This window comes from Phascolarctos cinereus, unplaced genomic scaffold, assembly GCF_003287225.1.
Source record: "Phascolarctos cinereus isolate Bilbo 61053 unplaced genomic scaffold, phaCin_HiC Scaffold_2;HRSCAF=192, whole genome shotgun sequence".
NCBI classification, from domain to species: Eukaryota; Metazoa; Chordata; class Mammalia; order Diprotodontia; family Phascolarctidae; genus Phascolarctos; species Phascolarctos cinereus.
The window spans coordinates 7,290,929-7,310,064 of record NW_027555625.1 but is presented as its reverse complement, the minus strand read 5'-3'; the positions used below and the strand labels follow the sequence as shown (position 1 = coordinate 7,310,064).

Here is a 19,136-nt window from a genome sequence, read left to right as displayed (position 1 = left end):
GAGGAAGAGGCAGGCTATGGACTGGGGGGGGAAATGAGAGGTGCGGAGACTAGCAGAGCTGAGCCAGGCTTGGTGGTCCTGGACAAGGCCTCTGGTGCTGAGAGAAGCCCATTTAGAGCCAGCCTGGGAAGTAGCTGCTGAGGGCCCTGGGCTGACACTCCCCAGCTCGGACCTGAGGTGCCTTTGCATGGGTGTGTTTGTGCTGGACGGGGATCTGCAAGAACCTGGGTTCAGATATTGCCCCTTACAGGTACTGGCTTCGTGACCATCGGCAAGCCACTCCCCCTCTCTGGAGCTCAGTTTCCCTATTTGTAAAATGAGGGCATAAAGTGAGATCATCCCTAAGTTTCCCTGGAGCCCTCTGAGGCTGGGGCTCTTTCCTTTCTGACGGGTCTGGGATGGGGGAGGTCAAAGCCCATATAACCTATCCTGGCCCTAAATCCCCCTGGGGGGAAGTGGAGGCCCTGAGCAGGCTGATGACCCGGGCCACCTCAGGAAGTGATCCCTGGTGTCAGGAGGGCAGCTGGACTCTGGCCATCTGCCCCTGTCCACTCCCACTTCCTGGTGATGGAGACCCAGGGGAACAGGCCCCAGCGCAGAGCAGGTCTCTGTGGGAGTGGGCAGGGCAGGGCTCAGACGGAATGGTTCTGCATCACGCATACACAGTGTAATGACAGCAAAGCCAGTGAAAGGGGCCCTGAAGGGGAAACGGAGCTCGGGGTAAAGGAAAAACGAGGGAGGGTCCCAGAGAAGAGGTAACGGCCTTCCCCTTCTCCTGGCAGAGTTGGAGGCCTGCCGGGGAGAGTGTTGCTTACATCGGTATCACCATCGATAAACATAAAGCACCTACTGTGTGCGGGCAAATGCAGGGGATACACAACCAGGCAGTCCCTGTCCTTGAGGAGCTCGCAATCTAGCGGAAGAGACAAAAGCAGAGAAGTCGCTACAAGCAAGCGACTCACAGGATGAAGAGGAAATAACAAAGTTTGGTGGGGGAAGGCTTCCCGGAGGAGGTGGGATTTTATTTTATTTTATTTTATTATGTTATTTTTGCTCAGGCAGTTGGGGTTAAGTGACTTGCCCAGGGTCACACAGCAAGTGTCAAGTGCTTGGTCTGAGGCCGGATTTGAACTCAGATCCTTCTGACTTCAGGGCTGGTGCTCTGTCCACTGCACCACCCAGCTGCCCCAGGAGGTGGGATTTTAGCAGGGACTTGGGGGGAGCCCGGGAGGCAGAAATGAGGAGGGAGAGCAGCCCAGGGGGTGGGGACCACAGAGAGAATTGTCCAAAGAGGTGAGAGCTCGACAGTTCCTGGACAGCGGTCTTGGGGGGGGGGCCGGGTTGCAGGCATTCTCATCTCCCCGGGGGGGGGGTGCCCCAGGATGCGCTGTCTTCACTGCCTAGGCCAGCCTCTTCCCACTGACCCTGGTCCTTTACCCAGACTGCTGCCCTCTGATCTCTCCTCCCCTCCCCTTCTTAGAAGGTCCAGCTGAAAGGCCACCTCCTCCAGGAAGCCGGCCCCACCTCCTCTAAAAATGATCATGCAGATTCTTAAAATGATAACACTCATATATAGCATTTATGTAGCACTTAAAAATCTGCAAAGTACCTGACATTGTCCTACTCGATCCTCACAAAAGCCCTGAGACATGGGTGCTTTTGTTATCCCATTTTACACATGAGGAAACTGTGACTGAGAAAAAATGAAGTGAATCGCCCAGGGTCACATGCTCATAAGTGGCTGAGAAGGCATTTGAACTCTGGTCTTCCTGGGTTGGTGGTCCAGAGCTCCACACATCAAACCACCCGCTGCCTGGCCACTTACTTGTGGTATCTTCCCCCAAAGGAATAATAAGAAATATATCTGGCATTTAAATAGCACCCTCTATGTGCCAGCTATTGGGGCAGCTGGGTGGCACTGGGCCTGGAGTCAAGGAGACCTGAGTTCAAATCCTGCCTCAGACATTTACTATTCGCCCCATTTCCTCATCTGGAGAAGGAAATTGCAAACCATTCCCGGTATCTTTGCCAAGAAAACCCCCTGGACAAAGTCCATAGGGTCGCATCACATAGGGCTGGACACAAGTGAACAACCACGTCCCTCTGTGCCAGGCACTGTGCTGTCTGATCCTCACAAGAACTCTGGGAGGTGGGCATTGCTATTATCCCCATTTTACAGTTCAGGATACTGAGGCAGACAGCCCAGGGTGGGTCACACAGCTGGTGTCTGAGGTAGGATTCAGGCTCAAGTCTTCCTGTCTCCAGCTGAGGCTCTATACATGGTGGTGTCACCCAGGTGTCTCGGAATGGCTGGTGCGAAGCATGTGGCCTTGCACAGCCCCTGGATCAGCGCTTTTTGAATTGAATTGACTTGATCCAGGGAGACTTCTCTCGTGTGTGCTCTCTTCCCAACCCTGTCTGCATTCAGCAGCTTCGAGCAGGAAGAGACCCCAGCAACCACCCTGTCCAGACTGTACCAGAACCAGGATCCCTCCTGCAAAATGCCCAAGAAGCGGTCATCCAGCTTGACTACCTCCAGAGATGGGGAACTCACTACCTACCAAGGCCTCCCTGCAGGACTCCCTGTGCTCCTTCTTGCCTGGGCACCTTTGCCCAGGCCCCTCCACCCCACCTAAAGGTTCCTATAATAATAGTGACAGTACCCTCCCATCTTAACAGTTGACAGCTCCCATCCCACTACTGCGGAGTCGGACAGAGCATCCAGGGGCAGGTGTAGGCCAGGGGGAAGGGGCCCAGGGGACACCACTGGGCACGGGAGAAGGGGGCCTCAGGCGGCCGTAGAGGGGGACAGCTTTGGCCTGTCGGGATTTACCCAAAAAGCACCTGGCGTGCCTACTCTGAGCCTCAGTTTTGCACTTCCCGCGGTGTCCAGCACACACTACGTACCTAATCGATGCTTGTCGACTGACTGACAGACTGACTCAGTGGTAGGGAGGCAAAGCCAAAAGCATTCCCTGACCTCAAGGAGCTTACATTCTGTTGCGGGAGGGGAGGGTTTACCCCAGGAAGATGCAGAGAGCCCCAGTGACTGAGGAGATGAGGAAAATCTTCCCAAGGAGAAGCCGCGAGCTGACCCTTGGAAGAGAGAGGGGAAGGCGAGGAGGGACAGCAGGCCAGGCGTGGGTACGGTCTGTGCAAAGTCCTGGAGGTGGGAGATGGGATGTTCAGGCAATCGTAGCTAGCAGACCAGTTGGGCTGGGCTGTGGAGGGCATGAAGGGACAGGAATGCTGAGGGACCTGGACAGTAGCCCAGGAGTGAGGCTGTGAAGAGCTTTCAATGCCTAGAGAAGCAGGAGGGGATTTTTCCCAGAGGCGACAGGGAGCCTCTGACTGTTCTCGAGCCCGGCGTGGTGTGATCAGACCTGGGCTTGAGGAACGTTAGCTGATCTCTGGGTCAATCATCGAGGAGTCATCATCATTATTAAGCACCATTGTGTACCCTCTGTCAGGCTCCCAGGGTAAACCAGTGCTGGCCATGGCCCTGCTCCCGTGGCTCAGCCCGGGTGCCCTGTCCCGCCTGCCTGGGCCCCTCGGCTGGGCTTTCCCTCCAGCAGCAGGATAAGCGGCTGGGGCCGTGGCCCGCCCCAGGAGGTCCTCCTTCCTGCTTCCACCACAAGGCAGTGACCTGGGAAGGCAACCTCTCTCCTTCTGCGCTGCCCCGCCACGCCACAGGGCTCCAGTTGGGAGGGCGTCTTCCTCACGTTGGATGTGGGAGATGGAGTGAAGCACAGCATCTCGGAAGAGCCGGGACCTCAGGCAGCAAGCGCCTCACCCCCAGGGGGCCAGGAAGCTCCTCTACCCGCAGACTTCCAAGGATGGGGAGCTCCCCCCTGCCTGTGCCAGAGCCGGCATGTCCACTGACGTTCCCTTCCGCCGAGCCACGTCTGCCTCGGGATCTCTCCCCTTTCCCCTCAGTTTTGCCTTCTGTGGCCATGGGTACTGCCTGGATAATCCTAGCTGCCTTTGTTTTTGGACCTCATCGGTGCCTGGCCCCTACGCATAGCCAGCCAACAGCCTTCTGCGTGCCGGGCGGTGTGTCACGCAAGCGCTGCGGATTCCAGCGGCCACACGGCTCCTCGCATCTGTCCCGTAGCCAGGCTGGAGCGTGGTGCCTTGAAAGGTGTCAGAGCAGACCCTGAACCTTCCAAACCCTGGGAGCTTTTAAGAGGGAAGCTTCTTCCCCCTCAGAGAGAGGGGATAACACGGCGTTGCCCAGCAGGAGTCCCCAGCCCAGTCCGATGACGATGTACAGACCGGCTCTGGAGAAGACGATGGGAAGTAACCCAGAGACGGGCTATGATGGCGCACAAAAGGAGGGAGTCTCCGGAGGGGAGCTGCGCGCTCTGTGGCAGCCACAATCCTCATTCCTATGGATTATGGCGCCTGGGCCGGAACGGTTCCCACCACACCGCCTTCCCCTCCTGAAGACCCAGCTCCGGGGCTCCTTCATGAAGCCCTCTGTGCTGCCCCAGCTGAGGGGAGGGGTCCCCCTCCCTTTCTGAACCTCCTCTTTGACCCTTTCTTCTGCACTGTGTTCCATGATCCCAAATTCCAGCCAGTTTTCCTTTTGCCTTATTCCTTCTGTTCTGGAAGAACCTGCAGCCTCGAGGCCACGTGTGGCCCTCTAGGTCCTCAAGTGCGGCCCTTTGACTGAATCCAAACTTCACAGAACAAATGGCCTGAAGCTTCCTGAGGGCAGGGGCTGTTTCTTGCCTCACCCTTGTCTTTTGCCCCCTTCTGAGTCCAAGTCTTGGGTATATAGGTGGTTAATAAGCGCATACTGAGTGTTGGCTGACTCCCCTGAAACAGTAGATCGAGGTGGAAAGAGCGTTGAATGGGGTCAGGGTATGGTGACTCCCGTGGTCTTCGGACACGCTTGGAGGGGCCCTGGCACCACGGGAGAGGGATTTTATGCCCTCAGAAGACTAGGAGGCTTCAGGCCAATCAAGTCCCGGGACGGAAGGCTTTCTTTCCCCCAGCAAGGAACTGGAGGAAACCCTGGTCCTACCCCAAGAAGGCTGGGCTCCGGGGCTCCTTCGGGGGCTCCTTCGGGGGCTCCTTCGGGGGCTTCTCCAGGGGCTCGAAGGTCACTCTGACCAGGAAGTCTCTACTCCCACGACCTGTCCAGTCCACGGGATTCTGGTTTAACTTCTCTCCGAGCTACGTGAAAGGGAGGATACATTCCCCATTCTGACAGATGAGGAAACTGAGGCCCTGAAAGCAGCTTGTGGCTTCCAGGGGCTAGCCGCAGGAGCCTCTTTAGAGAGCTCTGCCTGAGGAGCCCCTGGCGCTCAGTGGGTTTGGGGGCGTGGGGCACTTTTCCAGGGACGTCCGTCAAGCGTGGCCACGGGAAGGATGGGAAGAACAGAGTGCCCAGTGGAAGCTGTCAGTGGGCAGGGCAGCCGGGACAAGGGGGAGAGGAAGGGACAGAGTGGATTGCGGAATGATCTCAGCTGACCCCGGCCAGAGCATGGGCTAATTACCAAACCATCAGGTAGAAAGCAAAGCTTTAGAACACAAACAAGTTCCCCAGATGCCTGCCCACGGGGTCCTCTTCCACACTGGAAACACATTTGGCTTTTAGAGATTGATTTTTATTTTATTTTTTATTTTGGGGGGATATTTTTTAGGGGTTGGACAAAGACTGGGAAATGGAATATATAATGTTAGAGGTGGAAGGGGCTTTAGAACACAAGAATATAAAAGACTCAACCAGCCAGGAAAGAGCAGGGAGACATGGGCTATCAGCCTGCAAGGAACCGCAAAGTGGCCGGGTCCGATCAGGTAAGTGGATTTCTGCTTATTCATTAGTGGCAGCCAGGGGGCGCCATAGTGCACAGAGCGGGGCACCTGGAGTCAGGGAGATTCATCGCCCTGAGTTCAAATCCGCCCTCAGACACTGACTAGCTGAGTGACCCTGGACAAGTCACTTCACCTATTAGAGCCCAGTTCAACTCTGGAAGACTGTGAACTTCAGAAGAGATGCCAGCTTGCGTCGGCACAGGGCGTTTCAGCACCGGGAGCTTCCGATGGCTGAAGCCTCAGACACTGTCCCTCCTCCCTAGGTTTTCAGGACCCTCCCTCCCCCGTTCTCCTCCTCCCTCTCTGACCGCTGCTTCTCTGGATCCCACCTTCTAACCACGGGGGTCCCTCAGGGCTCTGTCCCAGGCCTTCTGCTCCGCCCCCATTCTCCTTCCATTCTCCTTCCCTTGGTGAGCTCTTCAGCTCCCATGGCTGCAGTGACCGCCTCTATGCTGCTGAAGCTCAGATCCACCTTCCCTGCCCCCACCTCTCTGCTGACCTCCAATGGCTCATCTCCAGCCGCCTTTCAGGCATCCCCAACTGGACGTCCAGTGAACACCTCAAACTCAACATGTCCAAAACAGAACTCACCATCTCTCCTCCTAAGCCCCTCAGCCCTCCCCCATCCTCCCAGTGCTCAGGCTCCCAACCCAGGGGTCATCCTGGGCACCCCATCTCTAATCATTTTGTTAAGTCATTTTTCAGTCATGTCCCACTCTCCGTGACCCCATTTGGGGTTTTCTTGGCAGAGATACTAGAATGGTTGGCCATTTCCTTCTCCAGCTCATTTTACAGATGAGGAAACTGAGGCAGGCAAGGTGAAGTGACTTGCCCAAGGTCACACACAGCTAGGAAGTGTCTGAGGAGGGATTTGAGCTCAGATCTTCCTGACCCCAGGCTCTATGCACTATGGTGCCCCTAGCTGCCTCATTTTCCAAGTTCCTGTTGTTTCTACCTTCCTAATCTCACTCCTCTGACCCAGCCGGGCCACTGCAGTAGCTGCTGGGGGGTCTGCCTGACCGTGTCTCCCCACTCCAGGCCATCCTTCACTCAGTTGTCAATGTGATCACCTCCCCTCCACCTCCTCCTTATTCGTTCAGCTGCATGACTCCCCTGTTCCCTCCAGGATCCCACACAAAGCCCTCTGTTCAGCTCCAAGTCTTCGCTAACCGGCTCCTTCCTTCCCGTACACCTCCAAGTACTCTACGATCCAGTGACACTGGCTGCCTCTCTATCTCCCAACTCTGGGCCTTTGCCTTGGCTGTGCCTTCTGCCTGGAGTTCCCTCCCTCCTCGTCCCTGCCTCCTGGCTTTCTTCAGGGCTCAGCTCAAGAAAGCCCCACCTTCTGCAAGGAGCCTTTCCCAGTCTTTCCTTCCTGCAATGATCTCCAAATCACCCTGCTTACACCTTGTTTATGCCGAGTTGTTTTCATGTTGTTTCATTAGACTGGGAGCTCCTCAGGGCCAGGGACACTTTGGCGTTTCTCTGTATCCCAGGCACTTGGCACCGGGCCTGGCACATGGCAGGCGTCTGATACATGTGTGGTGACTGGACTGGTTCAGACGATCTGAATTTCTTCTAAGAAGACCTTATTCATTATTTATGCCTCATTGGGGAGGAATTCCATAGAAGCTTAGCTTCAGAGTTGGGAGGGACCCCAGAGGCCACTGAGTCTGAACTTCATTTTTACGTATGAGGAAACTGAGGCCCGGAGGAATGGGTCACACAGCTCCTTTCCTCAAAGCAGAATTGACGGCTTTGGCAAGTGGGGGCAGGGGAGGCAGAGGAGGAGAAGGATCAGGTTCCTCTGGAGGCTTGGGCGGAGGCCAGGGGAGATCCATGGATGTTCTGAAGAGTTGGGTATCCCCCCAAGAAAGACCCTTTTCTGACTCTCTTCATAATACCTGCAACATCCATGTCTCTGGGCCGGAAAGCTGACTGGACATCTCTGACCAGTGGGGAATAATGATTCCCTTTTTACAGATGAGGAAACTGAGTCTCAGGCAGCAAAGTGACTTGTCCCTGTCACATAAGCAGGCAGGGGAGAGCTGCCCACCGGCCCTGATGAGCCGACGTGTGGAGTTCAGGGGCCTGAAAGCCGCATAGGGGATCTGGGCCAGCATCCTCACAAAGGGGACCGTGGAGAATGATCTGGGGGATGCATAGTGCAATGGGGGTTTTCTGAGCTGGGAAATCTGGGGCCTCCTCAGCTTCCTCGAGGGGCCCTCTCCTCCCCCGGAGTCATGATGGAGCCAGCCCGGAGCCCTGCTCCCCCAAGTGGTGGGCACTGAGTGACCCACCTTGGCGGGAAGGCCCTCCCCCTGGTCCTCAGCCCACAAAAGGGAGACAGGGACCCACCCAAGCAGAGCTGGCCTAGGGGATGGACAGGCATGTGGCTGTACATCACAGTTTCAAAACCAAATTCCACTTTGCCCACTGCCAAAAGCCAGCACAGGTTCTCATAGACATTTGACACCATCTCGCTCCTCAATGCTGGCGCCCAGGGCACAGGGCCCTCCTGGGAATCTGGGTAAGAGAGGGCCAGCATGAAAGGCAGAAAGCAGAGTCATAGCTCAGAGAAACCACCGAGCCCCCCATTTTACAGATGAGGAAACTGAGGCTGTCAGAAGTAGAAGGGCCTGAGCAATCACCTTATCCTGGTCTTTCACTTGGTTCCAGAGAGACCACAGGCTCTCAGATTCTGAGAACGGGGTCAGCCAGACCTACCGTCTCATTTTACACGTGTGGAAACTGGGTCCACTAGAAGTTAAAAGTACGGGGAAGGGGGAGGGGCCGTGGCTTATCTGGAGCACTGGCCTCAGTTCTGGGGCCATGGTTTAAGAAGAGCCTGAGAAGGGAGACCAGCACAGGGAGGGGTCTGGGGTGCATGTCGCATGAGGAGGGATGGGGCGTGTTTGGTTTCTTTCTAGGTCTGGGTCAGGTATGCAGTCAGAGCACTTGCTTTTCAGTCCTATTGACTACCTGGGCCTCTGTTTGCCCCTCTGTGCCTCGGTTTCCTCTTCTGTAAAATAAGGGGGAACATACAAGATGGTTCGTGAGAATCCTTCCGGCTCGAGTCTTTGATGTGGACTGCTGGAGGGGGCAGAACAGAGAGGTCATCACAAGTCACAGGACTTGGACCCGGAGGAACGTCCGGCATCACTGGGGTCACCCCCTCCCTTCTTTTTACAAAGGAAGGGTCTGAGGGAGAGGGAAGTGTCTGGGTGCAGAGCTGGTCCGTCAGGGAGGCAGGACTCGAACCCAGGGCTCAGGGTCACCCAAGGAGCTGCAGATCGGTCCTTAGGCCTCCCCACGGATTGCTAAGCACTATTTTTAAAGGACATTTTTTCCCTGCACAGCTCTTTCTCAGGCTCTTTAGAAATGAGAAGCTGGCGACTTCTCACAGGGCATCTCTGGTGCCCTGCTCATTCTGGGGAGTGAAGAGTGAGCAGCACCCGCAGGTGACAGCTGCTTTGTAGACTTCATTGTTCCGAGATGATGAGCTCAGGGATGATGGGGAGCAGGGGCTCGGCTTTTTTTAGCACCTGTTAACGCGTCTGTGGTACCGGCTTCCTGAGCCCGGACTTCCCACAAATAAACACCCAGAATCCTGGTGTTTCCCTTTCCCCAGGCCCCCCTCCTGGCCTGCCGGCCCCTCTGGGGGGGAGGAGTAGTTACCGTTTCTCTGCTGGGAGGACACGGAAGGCCCCCACCAGAGAGGGGCCTCCTTCCTCCTTCCTGGGGACCTGCTTCTCCTCTCCCGGGGGGCGAGGGGGAGCCAGGCCATTAGCCTTCTGCATCCTGGATAGTGCAGCCGCAAGGGACATCCCCATCGATCTGGGCCAGCCAGCGCCCAGGGAGGAAGCAGTCATGACCTGGGACTTGGGGACCTTCCTAAGGAAATTTGCTTCTTTCTTGAACTGTACCAGAAGAAGTTGGAGTCAAGAAGACCTGAGTTCAGATCCAGCCTCAGACCCTTACCAGCTATGTGACCCTGACTGCCGTCTGCCTCAGTTTCCTCCCTGTAAAATGGGGGTAATGAGAGTGCCTACCTTCCAGGGTCATTGTGAGGATCAAATTAGACAATAATTGTAAAGGACTTAGTTAGCAGAGTGCCCAGCACACAGGAGGTGCCTGATAAGTGCTTGTTTCCCCTCCTTCCTCCCTGCTTCCTTCGTAGGGTTTCCTGGAATGGAAAGAACAGGGGGCAGAGAGCCACCATGCTAGGACTGGTAATGCCAGGATAGTAACAATAGTAATTGATGGCAGTGATGATGCTGGTAACAATGGCTAGCACCTACATGGTGCTGTCAGTTTCATAAAAGCTTTACATGTGTTCTAGTGTGGGGCAGAAAGCGCTGGCCTTGGACTCAGGAAGACCTGGGTTCAAATCCTGCCTCTGACATTTCCCTGCTGTGTGACCTCTCTGGGCTTGTAATGTAAATGGAGAGGATCCCTTTAGCCCTAGATCTGGGGGCCGCTGCCTCTTCCCTGGCTTTTCCCTGGTCTTGGAGTCCCAGGGCCTAGGACATCCACGGCGCCTTCCCCTCTGAGGCCACCCTTGGTCCGTCTCCTCTGCTTACGTGCGCATCTCTTGGGCGCACCCAGATATTTACATGGGATCTCCCCAATCAGAATGTGGGCTCCTCCTGGGAAGGGGCTGCTTCAGTTTTGTTCTTGTCTCTCCAGGCCCTGACATAGGCCCTGCTACTTCCCTGTGGACACCTATTTATTTTCCTGTGGTCTGTCCCTTTGGAATGGAAGCCCCTTGAGGGCAGGGTCAGGGTTTGCCTTTTTCTGCATCCCCAGCACCTGGAAGGTGTAACTACCTAATAAATATCTGTGTCCAGGCTGGCTGAGCTGAGTGTCACCTAGAGGGCCCAGGGCTCTGGGTTCTGATGCCCCCATCACATCCTCTTGGGTTTACTCTGCATATATTTTAAAATTTACTTAATAGGGCATCTGTTCTCCCTCCCACTGTTCTAGAGGTTAAGCCACTTGAGGGCAGGGACTGTTTCATTTTAATCTTCCTACTTCTAATGCCTATCACAGCAAATGAATGAATGAATGCATTGATTAACCACCTATTCTGCATCAAGCCCAGTGCTGAGCGCTGGGCACACACAGTCAAGGGAGACAGTGCCTGCCCTCAGGGGGCTCACATCTGAAATAGGAGAGACAACACACAGAAAAGAAAATCCAGCTGCCCGCAGGTGGAAAGGGTCCTTGGGTGTCCTAGGGGACAGTGGCTGGAGAGGGCCAGGGGACCTGGGGGGCCCTAAGTAGGGTAGGTAATGGCCCTGGGGACTGCAGAGCAGAAGACCAGAAGAGGCAGCATCAGGGTAGACGGCAAGGCCTCCTGGTCCCCCGTGTCACTGGAAGGAGCAGAGCTGGTGGCCGCAGCGTCCTCCTGGCGGCAAGAGCAGCTGAGTGGAGGAGGGGCCTGGGGCAGGGCTCCTGCTCAGCGCTTTAGATCCACCAAGCCCTCTGAGAGGCCTATGTAGGCTTGATCTCTGTTGGCAAACTCTTTTCTAGCTCAGAAAGACTGGGCCTTAAGGATGCAGCCCCCGAGTTAGAAGTGGCCATTCACAAAGAGCCTCAAAAGTTTCCTTTAGATCGAGTCATTCGCACAGCGGGGAAACCTCTTCACGGTTTGTCGATGGTGATGGTCAGGGTCCTTTGGCTCCTGAGCAGAGCCTCCTGGACTGCTTAGGACACTGACCTGTCAGTGCAGGCCCCTTGCCCAGGATTGCCCCAGGTAGCAAGGGCGCTCACCCTGTTCTACCCTCGTAATAAGGACGATGATTACTCCCAACTCTCTAAGCCTCAAGGTTTAAAAAGCTCTCTCCTCACATGGACCCTGAGAGGGGGGTAGTGTAGACACACCCCTCCATTGCAGATGATGGAGCTCAAACATCAGAGCCGATCTTCAGACCGATGTCTTGTGACTCCAAACCCAGCTTGGACTCACTAGGGCTGACGGCCTTCTCTTCAGTTTAATACAAATTGCTGGATTTGCTTCTGTCTTGTTGCCACAGCAGAGACAAGAGAACCTTAAGCTATGGCGACACGTGCTGCTAATGGGCTTTCCCACACGGAGGCTGCCTCTAGGCAGTAGACAGAAACATGGAGACGTTACTCGGGGCTCCCTAAACTGACCGTGGACTCCGGCTGCAGAGCCCGTTTTGTTAGAAGAAGTGGAAGAGATGGAGGTGAGGCATCGATGTGATGGAAAGGTGTGGTTTGGGGGCACCTGGTCACTCGGCTGGCTCTTCTCGAGCATCTTCTGGGGTCGTGTGGGGTCTTGGGCACAGTCCCTGGCATCGGGCTGTGCTGTGAGCTGCCTGAGGGCTTGAACACAGCAGCTCTGGTGGGTGACCATGTCACGTCTTGGGACGGGGGTGTCACAAGAGGAGTGGGGTAGCTTCTGAGCCTAGTCCCAGGCTATCTGTCTCCTTGGTACCTCCCTTAGCGGACCTCTGTGGCTCATTACTGGGTTTGACTGTTTATTTGTGAAATGTGAGGCATGAATTAATAACACCAGCCTCTTCCATCTATTTTCACGGCACCATGTGCATGTGTGTGTGTGGGAGGCCAGGAAGGGGTGAGGTTTATTCAGCAATAGAAGCAGATACAACACAAGGACAGGAGACAAATTCTATTATTGGATGAAATCTATCTTGTCACTGAGTTCCAGATATCTTCTTTTTCTAAATTAAATTAATTTTTTTCAACCAACAAAAATCCTTCTTTTCCCCACCTTCCCCTTCCCTCAATCCAGAAAGAAAAATAACCTCCTGTTACTGAGCAAAATAAATCTCCAAATTGGCCATGTCCAAAAAGTAGGCTTCAGTCTGCCCTCCGAGTCCTTCGCCTCTCTGTCAGGAGGGAGGAGCAGCAGCAGCATGCTTGAGTCCTTTGTTATGCTGGTTGGTAGTTACACGGTCAGAGTTCCTGAGTCTTTCAAAGCGATTTGTCTGGACAATATCCATTTTCCTGGTTCTACTCACTGCCCTCTGCCTCAGTTGATACGAGTCTTCCCCCGTTTCTTTGAAACCCTGCCCTCCATCATTAACACAGTATTCTACTGCATTCATATGTTATACCTGTTCGGCCATTTTCTGATTGATGGTCACCCCCTCAGTTTCCAATTCTTTGCCATCACAAAAAGCTGCCACAAGTATTTTTATACTTCCTTAGAGTTAGGACTAATTCAATTCTTCCTCTGTCTTATTGATTCTCTTTTCCTTTTGCCCCTTTCTCTCCCATTTCTTGGTTGAATGAGATGTATTTCTATACGCATGTGTGTGTGTGTGTGTGTGTGTGTGTGTGTGTGTGTGTGTGTTCTTCCCTCCTTTAACCTCTTCAGATGTTACACTCATTTTTGTGGGGTTAGTTATTCTTGGCCATGAGCCGATACGCCTTGTCTTCTGGAATATCATATGACGAGCTTTGCACTCTCCTTTTTGAGGGGTGGCTGCTAGATCTTGTGTGATCCTGACCACGGCTCCTCAGCACTTTGGTTATTTCTTTCTGGCTGCCTGCAGGATTTTCTTCTTTAGCCTGGAAGCTCTGGTTTGGGCTCAGATGTGCTGGGAGTTTTCATTTAGTTTTCTTTCAGATGACTGGTGGACCCTGTTTCTACCTTGCCACTTGGTTCTAAGAGATCTGGGTCCCCTTCTTGAGTTTACAAAATCCAATAGATATGGGGCAGCTAGGTGGTGCAGTGGATAAAGCACCAGCCCTGGATTCAGGAGGATCTGAGTTCAAATTCGACCTCAGACACAGCACTTACTAGCTGTGTGACCCTGGGCAAGTCACTTAACCCCATTGCCTAACACAAAACAAAACAAAACAAAAATCCAATAGATAGCCTGGGTCAGTGGAAAGAGACATGGCTCTGGGGTCAGAGGACCCGGGTTCAAATCTCTCCCTACTCCCTGTGTAACCTTGGCCACGTCACTCAGTTTCCTCTTCTGTAAAACAAGAGGGCCAGGCTTGGCCCCTGAAGTTCCTTCTAGCTCAGTACCTAGGATCCTGTGATTTTGAGGCCCTACCCAGCCTGGACATGGTGTTCTAGGTCTCTGGTCCTTTCTGTTCCAAGATTCCTCCCAGGGCTGACATTCTACCATCCCACAAGTCCGTGAGAGCCCCAGCTAAGCAGCAGGTCTCAGCCAAAGAGGGTCTGGACAGGCATGGCATCTGCCCGGCCCCTTGTTCAGCTCCTTACCGGGGAACGCCCACCCTGGCTCCCAGCCAAGAGAATCAGCCCAGTGGCTTCTCCCACACAATTAATCAGGGGAACCTCATGGCTTCTGCTGCTTCTATTTTTTTTAAGTCGAACAATAGTGCAAAATAATTGCTCATTCTTTCTTTTTAATAAGAAAGGAAATTTTTTCGGAAGGCAAGGTCTTCAAAAGGCCATTTTGCCAAATTGAAATACACTTGAAAGCCAGCAATCTTGAGCCCCGGGGGCCTGGCTACGTCTGGTTCTGATTAAGCTTGGTGACCCTCACCCTGGAAATCCTTTGTAGATGTGCCTTTTCCCGAGACAACTGACTGACTGGCCAGGGATCTAACGGGCTTCACAGCACATAAATTTATACCTAATAAACAGCTTCGGATCCAGACCCTTCATTACAGAATTGGGGAAGCCATCTCTTTACAGTCACCATCAGGTAAACAATTAGGAAATGCAACGGGGCATGTGGGGGGGGGCTTTTCTTTCCCACCCTTAGTCCCTGCATTCGCACCCCACTGGACCCTACCCCACTGGGCTTCAAATGATTGGATTCATCACATCTAAAAATGGGAAAGGACCCCAAAGGCCAGATGCTCCAACCCTTGTGTGGGGCCGGAATGATCCTAACGATATCACTAACATCTGTTCTAGGGTCCTTCCATGTTAGAGCCAGGAGGGACCTCAGAACATGGAATATGGGGTGTCAGAGCCAAGGGGACCCTAGAACACTGGCAGAGCCTTTAGAAACAATCTAGTTCAACATCTCATTTTGTAGAAAGGAAAACTGAGGATCAGAAAGAGGGAGTGTCTTCCCTGAGGCCATAGAGATACCCGCTTTAGGAGCACCCGGGACCCAACTCCTGCTTTGGGGCAGTGTTGCTTCTAATATTAATTCCTAGGCCTCGGTTTCTTTATTTTAACATAATGATTATACTTGACTCAACAAGAAATTTTTTTTAGGCCACGTTGTAAAAGCAAATAGGCCCAGAGGTGCCAAGGCCGGGGTGGCCAGGCCCTGGGGCATCTGAGGGAGCCCCAGGGAACCTTCGAGGCTCAGGGGTGCAAGCTCCAGTCCTCATCAGACAGGCTTCCACTGGCCCTGGTCTAGACCCTGTGGCCATTCCAAGAGGGTTCCCTGGATCTAGGGCTATGAAGGACTACAGAACCTCAGGGCCCCACGCACTTTAGCGCCTCTTGCTTGTCATAAAACCAGAGTTTCTATTTTCCTTTCTGGGGATGTTGCCCACACTTCCCAGAGGCATTCGTAGCAGAGCGGAAGGCATCCTCACTGTCCTCACTGGCCGTGTGACCTTGGACAGGTCCTGGCTCTCCTCTGAGCCTCCCCTTTCTCTCTTGTCCTTCCTGTCTACTTTGGGGGCTTGTGGTGAGGACCAGACTTACAGGTTCTGGGAAGGAGCCCTGGGTCTAGGATCAGAACTCCTGCCCTGCCTCTCACCACTGGGGGCCTTGGCACAAATCTCGTTACCTGCCTGGGCCTTGGGGCCTCTTTTGTAGAATGACTCAGTGACACCTATTGTCTCTTCCTGCTGAGCCCAACAAACTGTAACGAAGGGATGTAAGGTGTGGATCTCATCAGATGTTTCGGAGGGAATGACTTCAGTTGTCTCAGAAATTACCACAAAATACTCTTAGACAACAAGCTGCCTACGTTCAGAGTCCAAGAGAATGTTAAGGGGTTCGGGGTGAGCCTGGCATGAAGTAGATGCTTATTAAGGGACTGCTGGCCCAAGGAGTACTCAGAAAATGGGGGAGTATAGATTCGGAGATGTTCTTTTTCTTTTGCTCTGTCATGTCTATTCAGTCTCCCAAAGGAAAGTCACCATTTGCAAAATAACAGAACCTTGGACTAGGAATGTAAGGTGATACAATATGTGTAATGTCCTACCAACTTGAAAGTGATCAATATATAAGTGTTAGCTATTATTGTTATTAAAAATAATTATCAAGAAATACTATATGAATGCTAGTTATTGCTATTATTAATAATAATCAGAACACCCATGTTTGGATCTCAGCCCCAACACTGGCCCTGTCTCTTCTTCCCTCTCCAATATATTTTCACAAGCTGAGAAAATATTCTTCCTAAAACACAAGGAAATTCCTCTGCTCCAGATTCCTCAGTGGCTTCCCATTTCCTCTTCAGAGAAAGCGCCCGTTCCTCTCGTTGGTGCTGAAGTTCTTTCACAGTATGGCTCCCGTCTCCCTTTCCTGCCCTATTCCAGCCAGATTGGCCTGCTTGCTCCTTCACCTCTGCTTCCATTGCACCTTTGTTCAGGCTGTACTCCTTGTTTGGAAGGGATTCTCTCCTTGATCTTCCTCTTTGAATTCTGATCCTCCTCCAGGACTCATCACAGGTGATTCACATCCCAGAGGCCTGTCCTGATCCCCTTGGTTGTTAGCACTACCTCCCTGAATACTTTTCCTTGTGTTTTCTTCTAGGGAGAATCAGGGTTAGAGTTAGAGTCTCTGTGTACATGTATCCACATTACTTCCTAGGAGAATGTAAGCTCGTTGAGGACATGGAAGGCTTCATTTGTGTCTGTTTTCTCAGTGTCTAGTCCAAAGATGGAGCTTAATAACTGCTTGTTAAATGGAATTGAACTGAATTATGCCTGTATGTGAACAAGAGTCTCCCACAAATGGTTACCCGAGGATGGCGGCCTCTCAAGGCAGCTCATCTGCACAATGGGACTAATCCCTCAGATTTTCAAGAGATCTTCACAGGAAGTGGACTCAGCGCCCTTCCCCATCTTGATTTCCTTCTTTCGGATCTACTTTAGCTTGTAAATGACCTTCCAAAAAGGTGACTTCCTGTAACACATGCTCTCTTGGGGTTTTTATCAGCCTAGATTCAGTTCTTGGCTTCCCTATGAGGTTTTATGCCAAGGAAATCAGAGGCTGAAAAATGCTTTGTCCAAGTTTAAAAAGCAGTATGATATCGTGGATAGGACAGCAGACGTGGACTAAGAAAGACCTGGGTTCAAATCTCATCTTATGTACTAGCCTCAGTTTCCTCATCTATAAAATGAGGAGTTTGTACAAGCTGGTTTCTCAGCTCTGACATTCTGTGCTCTATAGCACTATATACTCTGTGATCATAGATGTCAGATTGAAAGAAACCTTAAAGACCAGAATCTAGTTCAGCTTCCTCAATTTATAGATGAGGTAACAGGCCAAGAGATGTTAAGTACCCAGGGAGACACAGGTAGTATATAAATGGCAGAGGCAGGATTTGAACTCAAGTCCTCTGGTTCTAAATCTACTGTTTTTTCCACACTCCTTCTCCAAGACCTTTCTTCCTCTTTTCCCCTCTATGCCCACTAACTCTGACATTCTCTCTTCTAAGTTTCTAACTCTAATTCCTTTTCTGACTAATTTCCTAATTCCCTTTTCTATCCAATCTCTTTCCAAGTCCTGTTGATTTCACCTCTGCAGCATCACTTGTTGATTTCACCATCTCTTGTTGATTTCACCTCTGCAGGGTGTCCAATATGCCCCATTCTGTCCTCTGACCATGCCCCCACTGTGATGCAGACCCTTATCACGTCACACCTGGACTATTGCAATAGTTGCTGGGGGCTCTGCCTGCCTGAAGTCTCTCCCCACTACAGTCCATCCTCCATTCAGCCACCAAAGGGATTTACCTAGAATATAGGTCTGATCATGTCAATGCCCTGTACTCAATAACTCCAGTGGCTTCCTATCACGTCCAGGACCAAATATAAAATTCTCTGTTTACTACCTGCCTTCCCAACCCCACCAATCCTCTTACACCTCCCTTCTCCCCACCCCGTGTACACCAGGGTCCAGTGACACTGGCCTTCTGGTTGTTCCATGAACAAGACCCTCCATCTCTCAGCTCTGGGCATTCTCTTTGGCTGTTCCCCAGGCCTGGAATATTTTCCTCCCTCATCTCTGCCTTCTGGCTTCCTTCAAGTCCCAGTTAAAATCCTACCTTCTTTAGGAAGCCTTTCCAGATCCTCTTAATTTTAGTCCCTTGTTTCTGTTGGTTATTTCCTAATTTTCCCATATGTAGCTTGTTAGTACAAAGTTGTTTTCATCTCCCCCATTAGATTGTGAGCTCCTTGAGGGCAGGGATTATCTTTTGTTTTCTTTTGTGTCCCCAGCCAGTGCCTGGCACATAACAGGCACTTCATAAACATTTATTGACTGACTAAAGTTCTTCCTAACCCTGACATTTGCAATTTTATGTTCTAAAGCTCCTCCTAGTTCTGACATCCTATTATTTTATGATCCTTAAGACATCTATAAACTCACATTTCAGGTCAACTCTAAAAAGCCATTAGTTGTTTTACTGAAAATTTAGCTTTGGTTAGGACAAACATTTCTCAAAAATTTTTGGTCTCAGAATCCCTTTACACTCTTAAAAATTATTGAGGAGCCTAAAGAGATTTTGTTTATGAGGCTTATAGCCGTTGATATTTACTGTATTAGAACTTAAAATGTCTTATTACAAAAATAGTTTTAACCTCATAGACCCCCCCCCCCAGAAGTCACTGGACCACCTTGAGAACCACTGAGCTAGAGGAATCTTAGATACACAGATGTCTCTTGTTAATTCCTCCTCCCATCTGCCCCCTTATCCTGACCTTCCCAGGCAAATGAGGTTCTCTCCTCCTTTTCTAGAGCTCTGTGGATGAACTTCCCCTCCCCTCTGCCTGCCTTGGGAAGCTTTCTCAGTCCTTAATCAAAGCCCAGTGGGGAGCTCTCAGAAATGTCTGGCTTATCAAGACAGTATTTATTTACTGTCCAAATTCCTCACAGTTTCTCCTGTGCTTGCTGGTCATTGAGTCCATGGGTTGGGAGACCAGAGCTGATGGATCACCCCCTTGCTTATTCAAGCAACTGTAAACAGGGCTCACAGAGGGATAATAAGATAATCAGCCCAGTCCCAAAGGCTCCCAACCCGGGAGTCATCTTGGACTACTCACTATCTGGTGTTCCCCATACTAGCCTAGCCAAGGTATGTCAATTTCACTTCTGCAACATCTCTAGTCAATTTCACCTCTGCAGCATCTCTCCCACACCC

General features: G+C 52.1%; 1 long non-coding RNA gene across 1 annotated transcript; it reads left to right on the top strand.

The window, feature by feature from the left end:
* LOC110194840 (uncharacterized) lies at positions 1–2,981 on the top strand. Its single transcript, XR_002320807.1, has 3 exons — positions 1–250; positions 783–1,013; positions 2,432–2,981. It is a non-coding gene; the product is annotated as an uncharacterized LOC110194840 (long non-coding RNA).
* Positions 2,982–19,136: the final 16,155 nt, after the last annotated feature.